This window comes from Mustela erminea, chromosome 1 (assembly GCF_009829155.1).
Source record: "Mustela erminea isolate mMusErm1 chromosome 1, mMusErm1.Pri, whole genome shotgun sequence".
Classification (NCBI taxonomy): Eukaryota; Metazoa; Chordata; class Mammalia; order Carnivora; family Mustelidae; genus Mustela; species Mustela erminea.
The window spans coordinates 192911102-192927841 of record NC_045614.1 but is presented as its reverse complement, the minus strand read 5'-3'; the positions used below and the strand labels follow the sequence as shown (position 1 = coordinate 192927841).

General features: G+C 39.5%; 1 pseudogene; it reads right to left on the bottom strand.

Moving 5' to 3' along the window:
• Positions 1–11185: 11185 nt before the first annotated feature.
• LOC116591881 lies at positions 11186–16671 on the bottom strand (annotated as a pseudogene).
• Between the last annotated feature and the right edge of the window lie 69 nt (positions 16672–16740).

Sequence of the window (16740 nt, the reverse complement as noted above, 5' to 3'; positions counted from 1 at the left end):
CATGTGATGAACAGAAAATCTTGTTGACAGAAACTCTACAACAGGCTGCTGAGTAAGGAACATGGACAGGGGGTGGGGATACCCTCAAGAATGGCAATCATATTTCTCGAACATTACAGAACCATTGTTTCAATTAAATAGAATCATCCACAACTGTGTATATGAATTACAACTTCTGGGAAGATAGGAAGTCTCCCAAACCATTTTGGTTATCTCTTTCTTTATGTAACTACTGCCAAAAGTGGCCATACAGTTGAGTATGTATTGAGTAAATAATCTTACTGTTATGTTTTAAAATTCTCTGACTTTAGGGGCACGGGGTTGGGGGCGGTGATCAGTCGGTTAAGCATGCAACCCTTGATCTCGGGTCACGTCTTGATCTCAGAGTCATGAGTTCAAGTCCCACTTTGGGCTCCATGTTGGGTGTGAAGCCTACTTAAGTAAATAAAGTAAAGTAAAGTAAAATAAAAGTCTCTGGCTTTATTTCAAGTCTTTCTTGCAACTCATATCTGCTTCACATTTTTATCAACAATACAATCAAACTAAGCCTACTTCTTGAAAATGCCAACACTTTGTATTGCATATATCAGGTTATGTTTTGGGGTAAAGGCAGCCCACTCTCTGAACCTCATGTTTGGGCAAATGACTATTGTGTCTTGATGAGAGGTAGGGTTCCCCATACTGCCATGGAAACCAAAAATGCCAGACACTTGCTCTCTCAAAGCCACAGAATGAACTCTGCCAATTAGATGGTCCCCCAAGCTCACTGAATCTCTCGGTAGTGAGACAAAGAAAGAGACAATTTAGAACCTTTTCTAATGGGAGTGGGGTAAAACCCCATTCATGAGGGGTTCATATGTGGTATCTCATATCAATCTAAGGACATAGCAACACACTGCACTTGCTTGAAGGTCATCTCTTTAACCGGAGTTCTAACCTTCCTCACACCTTAGTTCTCATGCATTTTCCAAGCTGAATTCTCTCTGCTACATTTTATTCTGTCAGCTGCCAAGCAGGTTTCCAACACACTTTTTTCTTAATGGCAGAACTGATTTCTGTCACTTAAAACAAGGAGCCCTGACTGGCCCAGTTTTTCCTAAGTAACAGAATGTATAATGTAATTGCATTTTATAGTACTTCTAATTGGAAAATTTCTATGAGAAACACATTTTAAGAATTTCCTAGCAATTGATAAATGACAGGTGATAGCGTCCCAAAGGAAGGATGTCTTTATGGTTGAATATGAAGAAAGATACATTAATTTGAATAGCTCATATGGAGCCCTAAACCCAAGGGGGTACACTTTCACTAGACTTTGCAATTCTGATGCTTGCTAATTATAACCAAAACATAGCTGGTTAATGGATACAACTCATTCCACTGTTGGAAAGTCAGAGGAAGGAATAAAAGTAGGAGATGGAAAGAGCAGTTTCTTAGCAGGGTTGGACATAAAAAGAACCAGGATACTACAAGAAGGAATTCATCCACAAATTAGTTCATTCAAAGAATATTCAAGGAATGCTTGTGTCTAAGTGAACTAAAACACAAAGAGAACCAAAAAAGAGTCCAGCTCTCAAGAAGCATATGAAAATATAGACATATAAAAATATAATGATACAAAGCTTTCATAGTTACCTATGCTATTCCTGAGGCTTGCACATTAGTTTCCTACCCTGCATCATAAATTACCACAAACTCAGAGGCTTAAAATAACTCATTGTATTATCTCACATTTCCTGTGAGTGAGGAGTCTAGGCCGGCTTCCTTGGGCCCTCTGCTCAGGGTCTCACAGAGCTGCAAGCAAGGAGTGACCAGGGCTGGGGTCTCCACTGGGTTTGAGGTCCTCAACCAAGCTTCCACTGCTGTTAGCAGAATCTGATTCCATGAAGCTTTAGCTGTGCTAAGGGTTTTCTTCTTCAAGACCGGAAGGAAAGAGAGAAGCTCTAACCCTCTAGAACAGGGCCCATGTGATTAGGTCTGGTGGTTGCCAGAGGGGATGTGGGTGGGGGATGGGTGAAATAGATAATGAGGGAAAACAAAAAAAAACAGCACACATACTTTCAAAGCATTTCAATAGACCGAAGACGCTGGCAAAAATCTTCAGTGGGCACTAGGCTCTTCCAACATTCAGTGGGGGCATTTCTGTACTAGAATCACACTGATTTCATCAAAACCCATCTAATCCACATTCTTTTTATTGTTACCTACCAATCTAAGTTTGTAATTTGTTTTATGAGTCATTTAAAATAAGGAATTCTTACAGGACTGGCTGGTACACTGGGATGTTGGTCCTAAAGACCTAGATAATAACTACCCTTCATAAAATTCTAGCCTTCTTATTACTTTTGATATTTATCTGAACAGTTTACAGAATTGCAAAGGATTTTGTTTGTAAATATTCTCTAAAGACTCTAAATTATATGCTTGATGGTGAGATATTAATTTATTATCAAAAATAAGCAAAAGAGGGGCGCCTGGGTGGCTCAGTGGGTTAAGCCTCTGCCTTCAGCTCAGGTCATGATCTCAGGGTCCTGGGATGGAGCCCCGCATGGGGCTCTCTGCTCGGCAGGGAGCCTGCTTCCCCCTCTCTCTCTGCCTCCCTCTCTGCCAGCTTGTGATCTCTCTCTGTCAAATAAATAAATAAAATCTTTAAAAAAAAATAAGCAAAAGAAAAATACAAGCAGAGTAAATAAGAATGACTACAAATTTGGACATGAAAAGGATTTTACTTTCCTTTTGAAATTTGTGTTCTGTTCAAGAACATATAGCTAAACAAAAGTTTTAAGAAAAGTCACTTTAATTTTCCAGCTAGTTATATTGTTTGCTCAACTTGAACCAAAGTTAATATGGAAAATATTTTACATTGAATAGATTGCAAAAATCACACACACACACACATACACACACACACACACACACACACAAGCTGAGAATCCCCAACTTATGATTAGTAACATTGGAACAGTAAAATAGCTTCCATCTTCCTTTAGTTAGAATTTACCCAGCACAAGTACTTCGCTGTTTAAATATTTATTGATGTGTTTAAATATTAAAAAGAAAACCTCTCTGATACTAGACGTGCACTAAAACAAATTGAAATTGGTTTCTGAGTTTCAATATTGATATTCTCTTTGGGGACAACTGAGAAAAAGAAAACAATGACAAGAAGTTGCACTTGGGGATGTTCTCAAAGCCAAAAATAAAATATATAAACTAAATGTAGAGTGATAACTAAAAATCCAGGGAATTTTACATATTCTTAGTCCTGAACTCAGCTAAATAAAAACTTAGTATACTTTCTCACTCTTAAACTAGATGGTTGTGGAATGCAAGTAAAATGTGCATGGTTGGGAATTACGGTCTTCTCCCTGGAGGTATAAAGATTTTTCAGATATCTTATTTTTATTTTTTGATATTTTGGTTCTTCCTGAACATAAAGTTGACATTTGAGCAAGTATATTCTGCCTATACTGTGTAACAAAAGCAACATTTTTGGATTTATAAAGTTAAATCATTTCCTTTCAGTTTCTGGAAAAAAATAGCATATTAGTAGTTGCTCATTTTCCACATCGTAATCTAGTTTTTTGGGTTTTTTTTTTTCTACTAATTCTATTCTTAAGGTGATCAACAGATTTTTTTTCCTTTCTTTTTGTACCTTGATGAATAACCAGCCAGTGCCTCAAATTTAATCATAAATGTGAGTCATACAATGAATATGAATAAATCACAGGCCTAGAAATAGATTTTTCCCATTTCATCACAATTGAAAAAGAATTCTAACAATCTCAAAGTTTTAATTCAGGTCTATGCTAATTCCAGATATAAGTGGCCTGTTCTGCATTAATTTATTACCTTAATACCTTAATTTAGGCTATTCTCACTTTTAAAAAATAGTGATAATTTTTCACAATATTCTTGTGCTGGGAGGCATTTCTTTTTAGAGATATGTGTTCAAACACAAATGTATGTCCTATTTTTTAGGATGGGAATTATTTTAGAAGTCTTTCTTGTTGCTTATCAGTTTTTCCTGCATCTTAACCATACTTTTAAAGTTTTAATTGATTTTTGTAATACAGGGGAAGTATTGCCTTTTTTGATACTATATTAGAAAATGAATGACACTTCTAGAAGACAGCTACCAGCTAATTATGGTTATACATATATAGACCAATTTTACAAGCATTCTGATAGAGGGGAAGTTGTTATTTTTTTAATAAGTCGATACTATAGCTGGAGATACATGGAATTATTCCTAATTAAGAACGAGTCTATCTGTCAACAGAATGGAGACTTTCAGGAAATTCTTTTCAGATTGGGGTTCATTTGTTTGTTTATTTGTTTTCCAAGAATTTAGAGAGCTATCTCAGTCTTTATGTAGTTGAAAACCATACATCTATCCTGTAATACACTATTGGTGCTAGTTCTGACTAAACTATTAAGGTTCTATACTCACCCAGGACACTTTAAAGATAGAATACAGGAGTGGGGAAAAAAGAGCCCATGACATACCAACTTTTCTCAAGCAGAATTATGCCTTCCTTAATGCAGACTATATACCTACGCTACTTTTCTTTCATCAAAGCCTGTTGTTATTTAAGTTTGGAAATAATCATTCAAATGCATATTCATCCAAAGAGTCAAAGGATATTTACACCAGCCAGGCAATGGCTGAGATTCAAGAACAAATAAGGACAACTTATTCCAACTTATTGCCCTCAAAAAGCTTATTTTCTACTAGAGACAAAACACAAAGTGAGGATAGGTGCAATGAAATGAGTACATTCTGGGCAATAAAGCAGGTGTGATCCCTTCAAATGGGGAAGATCAATGTAGTGGACTGGTGTCCCCCAACAAAATTCTTACGTTAATATCCTAATCCTCCTCCTCTTAGGAAGTAGGGGCCTTTGGGAAGTGATTAGGTTGTGAGGACAGAACCCTCATGAAGGAATTACACCTCATGCATGGATTAGTATGCTTTTTTCTTTTTTTTTTTAATATTACTTATTTGACAGAGAGAATGATTCCAAGTAGGCAGAGAGGCAGGCAAAGAGAGAGTGGGAAGAAGGCCCCCCACTGAGCAAAGAGCTCAATGTGGGGCTCGATCCCAGGACCCTGAGATCATGACCTGAGCCAAAGGCAGAGGCAGAGGCAGAGGCTTAACTCACTGAGCCACCCTGGTGCCCTGGATTAGTGCTCTTATACAAGAGACCTCAGAGAGCTCTGTCACCCTCTTTCAACCATAGAATACAATGAGAAGTCAGCAGTCTGAACCCAGAAGAAGGCTCTCCTCAGAACTTGATCATGCTGTCACTCTGATCTTGAACTTCCAGCCTTGAGAAGAATATTAAACCTCTGTTGTTTAGGCCACCCAGTCCATGACTCTGTTACAGAAGCCAAAACAGAAGAAGATAATAAGGTCTTCATAACAGCACTGACACAAATTGTACTCCAAATGGAGGTAAGCACTCCCGGGTGAATGGACAGAACAGCACAAGCAGAGGCATAGAAACTTGATGTATCTGGTGCTTCTTGGAACCTCAAGAGTGCTGGTTGGCAGCATGAAGCGTGGTGGTGGAGGCTGGGAAGGCTGGTAGAGGCCAGGTAATGCAGAGTCCTTCACCGTGCAAAGAAGGTTGAGCCTGTAAGACACTACATTGTATATTACTTGTTTTCAATACTTTAAGAATTACTTCTAGAATTAAAGCTCCTTTTCCTAGGAAATATCATGTGGAAAGCCAATGTATAAAATTATACATAAGTGAGGCCTCTCTGATTGAGTGTGAGATGCCCAGAGTCACTGTAGGGATACAAAGGTCTGTTTCAAATGCTTGCCACATAAATACATACATTCAAAGAGCAGGCACCTTGTCTTTTGAACATTGAAGATGGCTTGTCCACCCAGCCCTTTGCCAACAGGATAAAGGCTTTTTATTCTTAGGTCTATAAAAAACATGAAGAAGTGCTGCGAGAGAGGAGAGTGTAGCCATATGGAGAAGGTGTCTATTGTTATTTTAGACACCTCTACCCCCACCTGGGAGGAAACTGGCTTTTGTTTGAAAGGGTCCCAAGAACAAGGGTGGATGCAGTGGCTAGTGAGGTCAGGTAGGAAATGCATTACTGTTTTGAAGGCTCCAGTTTATGTTTTGCTTGAGTTATTTAAAACTTGGGATTGCAGTTGATATGAGCAAAAAAACAGAAGCTTACTAGATACTGTGTGAAAGAAGAAGGAGGAATGAAAGGAAAGGGGGGAAAACCTAATTAGATTGGGAAGGAAGCCTCTGAGAAAGAAAAACATAAAGAGCCTTATGGCTAATGAAGATTTTGCTTAAGTTTCCGCACGGTGGGGGCAACAGGGTGGTTTGGGTGTTAAGCATGCGCCTTCAGCTGGGCTCATGATCCCGGGGTCCTGGGATGGAGCGCCGCATCGGGCTCCCCGCTCGGCGCAGAGCCTGCATCTCCCTCTCTCACTCCCCCTGCTTGTGTTCGCTCTCTCGCTGTGTCTCTCTCTGTCAGATAAATGAATTAAATCTTTAAAAAAAAAAAAAAAGTTTCTGCAGGGTGCTGTGTAACATGACACATTCTCCCTCTCTCTGCACAACCTTAGCAAACCATCCATTTATTATTATGGCTCGACGGGGTTTTGAGTGTTTTGTGAGAGATCCAAAAACGTGCTGAAAACAGTCTCCAGGTAGATAAGGAGCCAAGGGTGAGACTGGCCAAGAAGCCTCCATGAATGGGTTTTGGAAGACTGAGTGATACACAGTTTATTCTGAAGCTTACCCTTCCTGCCATATTAACTTAGAAGATCCATGTCATTTTGATGAACTGTTAAGGTTGTGTTGTCAATTAAGGTTATAAGACCATCTGATCCTAAGCTTTCCTTGCTACTTGGATTCCAAGTTGTAGCTGCTTTTACCTCTTCATCCTGCTTGGTTAAGCACGTGGTACTGAATTCATACCAACTGCGGACAACCATGAAGTGACCAGGGGTTATTTTGAACATCAGTTATTCAGACCCTTTTCAGGAGCTGCAAAATTCTACACCAAGAACCTACACCAAGAACTGATTGGAATAATAACTAATAATAGTATGGGCTCATATTTCCCCTGGCTGGAAAAGTTCCAGCTTCTTAATTTCCCATCTTAACTTTGTTGAGAGTATCCGATGTCAGATTGAGGACACATGAAGAAGTGGCCATTAAAGGAGGAGGCTTGGCTCAGTTCCTGGGGGCTCATCTTCGGAGCCTACATACCTAATATTCATCTTGCTCTCAACCCTTCAGTGAAAAGGGCAAGGTTTTGGGATTGTTATTTTTGTTTTTGTGAGTCCCCTGAAAAAGAAGAACTAACTGATATATTTGAAGAAGAAGGCAGGAGTGAACTTTTGATACATAGGGGCAATGTAAGGGTTAAAAACCCAGACTCAAAAACAGTGCTTTTTAATCACGAATGAACTTGCACATCACCTGGGAACCTTATAAAAAGTCAAATTCCTATGAGTAAGACTAGAATGGGGGCACAGGATCTGCATTTCTAAGAATAATACCAGTGATACGATTCTGCTGGTCCAAGAATCTCACTTTGGATGACAAAATTCTAGAATCGAGTTTCCTATGTTCAAGTCCTCATTCTGGGTTGCACCAAACTATATCTTGGGTAATTTGATACTCACTATTTTCTTATCTACAAAATGGGGATAATTCTATTACCTGCATCCATCAGTTGTTGCAAAAGTTAAAGAGTTAATACAAATAGCACAGAGAAGAGTATCTGGCATGTGGTAGGTGTCAATAAATATTTGGTGAATGGTAACCAAGCTATGGAAACAACTCAGATGGCCATTAACAGAAGAATGGATAAAAGAAGATGTGATATAAATACACAGTAGAAGAGTAAAATATTGATTATGAGGAAGAGAGTTGTGTGGGGGTTTAAAATTGATGGTATTTAAGGGTATAATGTTGTAATGAGTAGTAAATAAGCCATAGAGATCTAATAGACAGTATAATGAATTAGTCAATAATTCTGTACATAATGATATCATGTGATAAACACTGCTTCAATGACAATCAAATTACAATATAGAAGTATGTCAAAGTAGTACAGTGTACACCTTAAACTTGCAAATTTTTACATGTGAAATCTATCAAATACAAATATTTGGTGAATGAATTACTTAGCAGCAAAATAGGATAGGAGGAGTAAAAGGGTATTTGCTTTTGAACCCCACTCTTCTCTGTCTCCCCCAAAAGATTCATCTGCCCTAACTTGGTACTACTAGTTGTCTTTGAGTCAACTCTGTAGAATCTTAATTCGGGCTCAAAAGAACAAAATGGGAAGCCTCTGTAGAAGCTAGAGGAGTTGTTCTTTTGTTTTGTTTTGTTTTGTTTTTGTTTTTCTCACCTGGAGTGGAAAGTAAGCAGATTTGTGTTTAATAAAATCACACTGAGAGCAAATGAGAGATAGATAGTAGGACTTGGACAAAATGAGGGCTGGGGAGATACGTTTACAGACCCATAACAGAGTAGAAAAGTGACAAAAGACCCTGAGATTAGGGCAGTGGAGAGAATTGGGGAGGGAGACAATACAAGCATGATTAAGGAGTTTGACCTAGCAAGACATTAGTCTTGGCATTAATTAGTAGGCACAACGGATGTTTAGAAAGTTCTGTGGGAAAGACTCCCAATTTTCTAGCTTGGGTAAGAAGACAAATCTTGGGGATCATTGGCAGAGATGAAAGTAAAGGGAGAGGAAATACATTAAAACGGGGATGAATAAAGCAGGAGAAGAGTAAGATGTCACTAAGATTGATTTTGGACATGATGGAAATGGCTGTGAAGCTTGATAACCACAGGCAATTAGCAACATAGGCCTGGAGCTGAGGAGCCACACGTGTTGATCAAACAAACTTGGAAGTCATCAGAATTTTGGTACTATGGACCTGAAAGTCTACCCAACAAAGTAAGAGCTATAGGAAGTAGACAAAAAATGGACGCCATGGAAGAGACCGAGAAAGAAGGGAGAGGTAGACACAAAGTCAAAAAGGAGGTACAGGAGAAGGCTAGGGAGGAGGGTGCTCTCGCAATGAGGAAATGGTCCACAGGGTCTAATTCCATGAAACAACAGCTACACTCCCAGAAACCAGTCCTCCCTTCATGATTCCTCTATATTGCTGCGAGGCCCAATATCCTGAAACACCTTTTTCATTATGCCATATTTATTCTCTTCCATACTTTATAATGTATTTTTTAACTGGAAAATATATTTTGTTTAGGAACATAAGCATCTGTGTTCTAAAATGTTAAAAAAAGGCACGACAATCATAAACACCAAATTCAGGGTGATAATTACCTCTGCAAAGGGTTATTATCAGGGAAGGAAGCACCCAGATTTTAAATGCATTGATAATGTTTAATTCTTGAGCTAGGTAATAGGATCATGGATTTACATTTCTGCACACTTAAATAATACAAAAAAAAAAACCCTATTTAAGAAATACCTTATAATGATACCAGTCTAAAATTCACCCTGAATTTTTAAGGCCTTCTCAGTTTGAGATCTCTGTCTCAACAATTCAAGGCAGTATTCTCTTCTGAATCCACCTTTTTCCTACATCATCCAAAAAGGTCATTGCCAAGTACATTTTTTTTGTCGTCTTTCAGTCATAGTGTGCTCCTGCCAGACATGCATCTCCACTTAGTCAGGTAGTACTCTCCAAAATCTTTACAGTCCTTTACACTCAGAAACACTTATTGCTGATTTCTCCATTGAAAATGAACTCCTTGTCCTCTGAAATCTCACAAGCGTGTGTATGTGTGTGCATGCAACTTTCTTATCTATCACTTTCAAATCTTTCTGCATGATATTTCTCTTACTATATTGTTCAATAATTTTAACCTTGATTACACACTAAAATTATTTGGGGGAACTCTTGAAAATATCGGTACTTGAACCCCAATGCAAACAGGCCCCACATCAAACAGGCCTGAATGACAGAATTTTTAAAAAGCTTCCAAGGTAATTCTAAGATACAGTTATAACCTAATCATGCCTTGAAGACAAGGCAGTCTCTTCTTAGCAACCTCAACACCAGCACAGAATTTTACACATATGAGAAATGAAATACGAGCATGTGAAATATGTAAATATGAGCTCAAATTCCAATTTCAGTCAATGAAAGTAGGTAAAGCTAATAATCTCAAACTGTTACACTATTTTTCTTCTGACATTACAATATATATTAAAAAATCCATTTAGCAGCAACTTGACCTTCAATGTTTCAACATAATGACTCTCTGGAAACAAGTTATGAAAATGTGCAAACAGCAACAGCCGAACTGAAATTGAACACTGACCGAAGGGATGTTAAATACTAAAATCCAAAGAGACAAGGCCATTAATAAGAGCTTTTAATTTCAGTGTTTGACAACTGATACTTAATCCTAGAAAAGATCAAAGTAGCAGTAGACAAGTGTAAAAGCTATAGCATAAAGAATGTAGGGCATTTAGTCAAAGAATGACAACGAAAATATATTAAAGAAATGTGGTCAGGATGCTGTAAAATAGTGGAAAAAATGTAGGATCCTGTTCTAATTCTATTAAACTATAACTGCCTATAATTTGTATATTGCACTGCATTTTAGAGGCAAATGGTATTTAAATGCCTAAAGTTGTTTCACCTAAGCTAGTTCTATTAAATTATATGCTTCTATTTGCAAGTCTTGGCGGCAAGAGTTAAATGATTGTTGACATCATTGACATCCCACCAGAAAAGAGAATGTATTTTTAATCCAATTTTTCCAGGAAGAAAAATGAGTAAATACACTAGACAGTTTTTAATGTCTCTTTTAACCCTTAGATTCTTTCAGTTATTTCTATTGATCTATCTTCAAGCTCACTCATTCTTTCCTTGGTCATGTCACGTCTACCAATGAGCCCATAGCAGACATACTTCAATTATTTTATAGTGTTTTTGATATCTTGCATTTCTTTTTTTTATTCGTTCTTAGATTTGCCCTCTCTCTGCTTATATTACCTCTACCTTCTTGCATATTGTCCACTTTTTCCATTAGGTCTGCTACAATATTAATTAGTTATTTTATTTTATTAAAGAATTTTTTAAAGAAACTTTATTTTCTGTCAACCTTATTTCCATTTTCCGGTTGAGAGTCTGTGGATGAACAACTTAAAACCCCTCAGTGGTTGTTCTTAACCATTGAGTGGCCAGAGCAGTGGGAACTGCAGACCAGTTCTCAGGGGCAGGCTGAGAGCGTCAGTCTTCAGTGGATAACTGCTGGGTAGGCACAGAGGACACCTGCAGGCGGTCAGACCAGCCTGTGACCTTGGGTTGAAGAGCAGTGAACTTGGGAGCTGGAGCAGTCCATTCACCCTGAAATTCCTTCTTAGTCACATAGCCTTCTCAGCAGTGATCTGCTCTTCTTTTTTTTTTTTTTTTTTAAATAAGATTTATTTATTTATTTATTTATTTGAGAGAGAGAGAGCACGTGCACATGAGTGGGGGGAGGGATAGAGGGAGAAATCTTCAAGCTGACTCTCTGCTGAGCAGAGGCCCTCACAGGGGCTCAATCTCATGACCCATGAGATCATGACCTGAGCCAAAACCCAGAGTCTGACATTTGACCCACAGCCACCCAGGTGCCCTTTTGCTTTTCCTTTACAATCTCTTTTCAGAATTGTAAAAGGAGAAATTAGACATGACCCTCTGTGGAGGTTCACAGATGGTGCCGCGCATGTGCAGAACTTCTTTGGCCAGTTGCCACCGCGTCAGACCCACTGAGTGACCTCCCTTGTTGCCCAGGAAGGCAGTGTCACTGTGCAGAGGAGAGTCTGTGATACACCGAACGGTGGTCAGCAGGTTAACATAAGACATTTCTGTGAGAGGCTGATCATCAGCCCTGGGGTCAGTTATTACCAGAAGTTTCAGTTCCCAGAAGACTGCCTGGATCTGGTTCTAGGTTCCAGAAGGAAGTGACCAGTGATAGGATTGGCTCCAATGGCAGTACAGCCTTCTGGCCCATATTCTCAGGCCATAGGACACTGCCGTCAGCTGGGTTTTCAATGGCAACAGTGGCATGAACCATCAGCAGAAGTTTCTCTCAGGTTCTCTTCAGATGATAGAGATGCCATCAGCTTTCCTTTTGTGGATGTACTGTTTCATTTGGAACTCAAAGTCAGTGCCACCTGAATGGGTTCCTGCTGTAAGGAACTTGAGGACATCCTCCCCCTTCATTTGCAGGACATCAAGGCTCCAGACACTATGAAAGTTTCTCTTTAAGTTACAATGGGAACCAGACAATGCTCTGTGGACCTCTCTGGACAGCAGAAAGGCTAATCATAATTATTTTAAATTCTCTGCATGACAATCCCTATGGCTGGGTCATATCTGAACTGAAGCTGGTTCTAACATTTGTTTTGTCATTTTGAAGATTAATTGATTGATTGGAGGGTGTGACTGGCAGGGGAAGGGCAGAGGAAGAGGGAGAAGGAGAGAATCAGACTCCTCGCTGAGCACAAAGCCCAACTCAGGATTCAGGGTTCCAACTCAGGACCCTGAGATCACGACCTGAGCCAAAATCAAGAGTCAGATGCTTACCTGACGGAGCCACCCAGGTACGCCTGTCATTTTAGACTGTGGGTTTTTTTTTTGTTTTGTTTTTGTTTTTATTATTTTTTTATTTTTTAATTTTTTTATTCTTTTTTATTTTTTTTTTTTATTTCCAGCATAACAGTATTCATTATTTTTGCACCACACCCCGTGCTCCATGCAATCCGTGCCCTCTATAATACCCACCACCTGGTACCCCAACCTCCCACCCCCCGTCCCTTCAAAACCCTCAGATTGTTTTTCTTGCCTTGTAGGCCTTGTAATTTTTTTGTTGAAAGGTGAAAATGATATGCATGAATAATTAAAACTGAGGTAAATAAGCCATTAGTGTGAGGCTTTATGTTAATTTTTGCTGTTGTAATAGATGCCAGAAGCTTCAAATTCCTCTAGGGTCTGTGTTTTATTTTCCCACTTGGCACTGGGCTTCCCTAAGTATGCCACCTCAGAAAAAGCCTGTTCCTTGCAGAATTTACAGCTGTCATGCCCTGTTAGAATGGAACCCTGCTGGTGTGGTGGTGTGATCCCCATCAAGGGGGAATTCAAATTTAAATTTTAGTTGGCCTTTGTCCTTGGACTGTGACCTCCACAAGTTTTTCTCTAGTGGTAGATCTTCTCCTACCTACCACCCTGGACTCCCTTCCATGGCTAAAGATATATGTATCTATTTCCTTGAAGTCCTGACCCCTGTTAACTATGTTTGGCGGGGGGGGGGGGGGGGGAGTTCTGTTTTGTTTTTGCCTTTTGAGGTAAAACAGGAAGGCTGGAGGTGGGTGGAGGGGAGGGAATTCTCTTCTGTCGGCTGGGATAAGGTTCTGAAGAAGTCTTCCCTCTCTCTCTCTCCATTTCCCTCTCCTTCTCCTATTCCTTCTTCTTCCTTTTCTTCTTCCTCCTCTTCTTCTTCTTTAAGGTTTATTTATTTATTTTGAGAGAGAGAGAAAGAGAGAGACAGAGAATGCAGAGTGGGGAGGATCAGAAGGAGAGGGAGAGAAAGAGAATCTCAAGTAGGCTCCCTGCTGAGGGCAGAGCCTAACATGGGATTCAATCCCACCACCCTGAGATCATGACCTGACTTGAAATCAAGAGTCTGACACTTAACCAAATGAGCCACCCAACTGCCCCAGATCTTCACTTTCTTTTGAAGGCTCCTGTGTCATATAAAACTTATAGTAAACAAATTTATATGATTTTCTCTTGTTAACCTGACTTTTGTTATGAGATTCAGCCAAGAACCTAGAAGGGTGGAAGGAAAAAAGTATTTTTTTCTTCCTGACGTTACAAACAAAGTTTTATTTTTGTCTTTTTTTTTTTTTTTTCCGTGTTAGGTGGTCACTGACAGATATCTTAACAAATCAGCAATATTCTCCAAGTTTAAATAATCATTATTTTGGCATATTATAGGAAACATTTTCTCATTGGAATGGTTCTAGGATAAGATGATATCTTGTGTCATATGCCAGGACAGTTGTAGATCAGAGATGGGATACTTTGATTAAGACTGTGGTTTTAATCAGTTAGTCCTGAAAAAAAGCATCCTTCTATGACTCACCTTCAAGGTTTCTGATTTCTTGAGTTGCTCTATAAGGACAGATTTAAAGAGAAATAAATTTAAATGGTGTTGTATTAGTTGAAGTAAACAACAACCCCGAAATTCTGTAGGACAATGAAGAAAGAAAATTTTGGAGCTTAGAACTTTTGGATACAGCTCATGAAGAATGAAAATGAATTGGGACTTCTCACTTTTTTCCAATGAAAGTAAATTCTACAAAAAGTCCCCAAATTATTTTCTCTGTCTGAGAATCCTCTAGACAGGTATGTGACTTGCCTAAGAGGAGAGTTTGTGGGATATCTGTGAGTCAGTTCAATCTCTCCCTCTCCCAGAGCTATTATGCATAGTCTCTTCTCTATAAAAGCCTTCAACACCTCATCCCTCTTCCTCATTCTTAACTGATGGTCTTGTTTCTTATCCATCTGCTAGCCTGCATCTGTAATCATATATCTTTTATTCCCCCTGTGGTTGAATATGATGGGTAGTGCTTTGCCTTAAAGTCAACTCCTCCTCTGGTGTACTGACTCTCATCACCGCTCCCCTGCTCAAAGACTTCATGTGTGCAATTGTCCCCTCCCTCTTCCATCAACAACAACAAAAGGACAGTAAACTCCCCTTGGTTTCACATCTTCAGGTCCATTTTCCATTTCCCTGCTTCCCTTTGCCATGTAACCTCTTAAATACAATTGCCTGTACACGTTCTCTATGCTTCCTGTTTTCCCACACTCCCTTGAATCTACTCCAAATCTGCTTCTGTCTCTTTCCATCCACAAGAACTGTTTGTTCAAAGTCACCAGTGACCTCCATGCAGCCAAATCCAAGTCAATTCTCAGTCCTGTTGTTGCCTTACCTAAAAGCACCTTTTGGCTTACACAAATGATTTTGTAGCTTTTGACACAAATAATTATCCTTTCCTCCTTGAAACACTTCCTTTACTCCTCGCCAAGGACTCTTCTTGGAGATAGATTGACATCTCTCTCATTGGCCACTCCTTACCAGGCAACTTCATAATATCTGGTTCTGTCTTGAAAATCTCTAAGTTGGTCTTTCCCAAATAATTTTTTTTCGTCTCTATGCATTCACTTTCTAGGTAATGCCATTTAGTTCCATGACTTTCATGCCATCTGGGAAACAATTTTAAAATTAATGTCTACCTACTCAACAACTCCATGTAGATATCTACAAGTAATTTACACATAGATTGGCTAAAACTAAACTCCTGATTGGATCTGTTCTTCCCTAAGCCTTCATTGTGTATGCATTTGGGTATTATTATTTCCCAGCTGCTAAATGTCAAAAAACAGGAAGGTGATTTTAAAACCACTTTTAATAGTTAAATTTTGTTTTTTAAAATATGGTATGATTGGGGTGCCTGGGTGGCTCAGTGGGTTAAGCCTATGCCTTCAGCTCAGGTCATGATCTCAGGGTCCTGGGATCGAGCCCCACATCAGACTCACTGCTCAGTAGGGAGCCTGCTTCCTCCTCTCTCTCTCTTTCTCTGTCTGCCTCTCTGCCTACTTGTGATCTCTGTCAAATAAATAAATAAAATCTTAAAAAAATAAAATATGGTATGATATAATTTCTCCAGTGTGAATTATGCCTCTCTAATTGAAAATCTCTTGGGACACCTGGGTGGTTCAGTGGGTTAAAGCCTCTGCCTTCAGCTCAGGTCATGATCCCAGGGTCCTGGGATTGAGCCCCACATCAGGCTCTCTGCTCGGCAGGGATTCTGCTTCCCCTCCTCTCTCTCTCTCTGCCTACTTGTGATCTCTCTCTCTCTCTTTCATATAAATAAATAAAATCTTTTAAAAAATCTCTCTTATTTTAAGGGGATGAAAACTAACATACTGATGGGGAATTTTTTCCTTCCTTTTTATCTTTTCAAACCAAGAAATACTGATTCTATTGCCATTTAAGAGACAGTTTGGGTTGTGTGCAGCAGGGGGTCCGAGAGGAGAGCTTTCTAGAGACCTGAACAATGTACTGTGACATGGGGAGTTGGGGGGATTATCTCCAGGAATGTGATATGGACTGGGGGCTCCAGGATCAGTCAGGACTTTGGTTCTAGAATTCAGTGTAGTGCCAGCAACTGGACCCAGTGGAGTTGACTGCAGCTTTGTAGTAACAACACTGAAGGTGAAAGATGCATTTAGAGCAGTGGGAAAAAACCAATTTCTGTAGACAAGGCCCTTAATGAGGATGATGCTCTTAATGATGTTAACTCTCCTCAAAGAATATACTCAAAATGAGGAGAAGTTCATGATGGTGCTGAGGACAAATCCCAAAACACTGATATAATACCTGCTTCAGCTACAACCCAGTGACCAAATCCTAAGACCACTGTTCCAGTTGGTTCATCCACACTAGTGACTCTGGCTCAAGTCCAACTGCTGTCTCTGCTCGGATTCCCACTTCTGATCTGTACCCACTGCTCTAGCATCACGGACAGGATATTCTGAACCTGCACCTCCTTGTGCAACTGAACAAGAGAAACCTGCATGGAAGCCAGTGCATGTCGCTCTCGACCCGCAAGAACGACCCGTAGGCGAGGTGAGTGGCAAACTTCTTT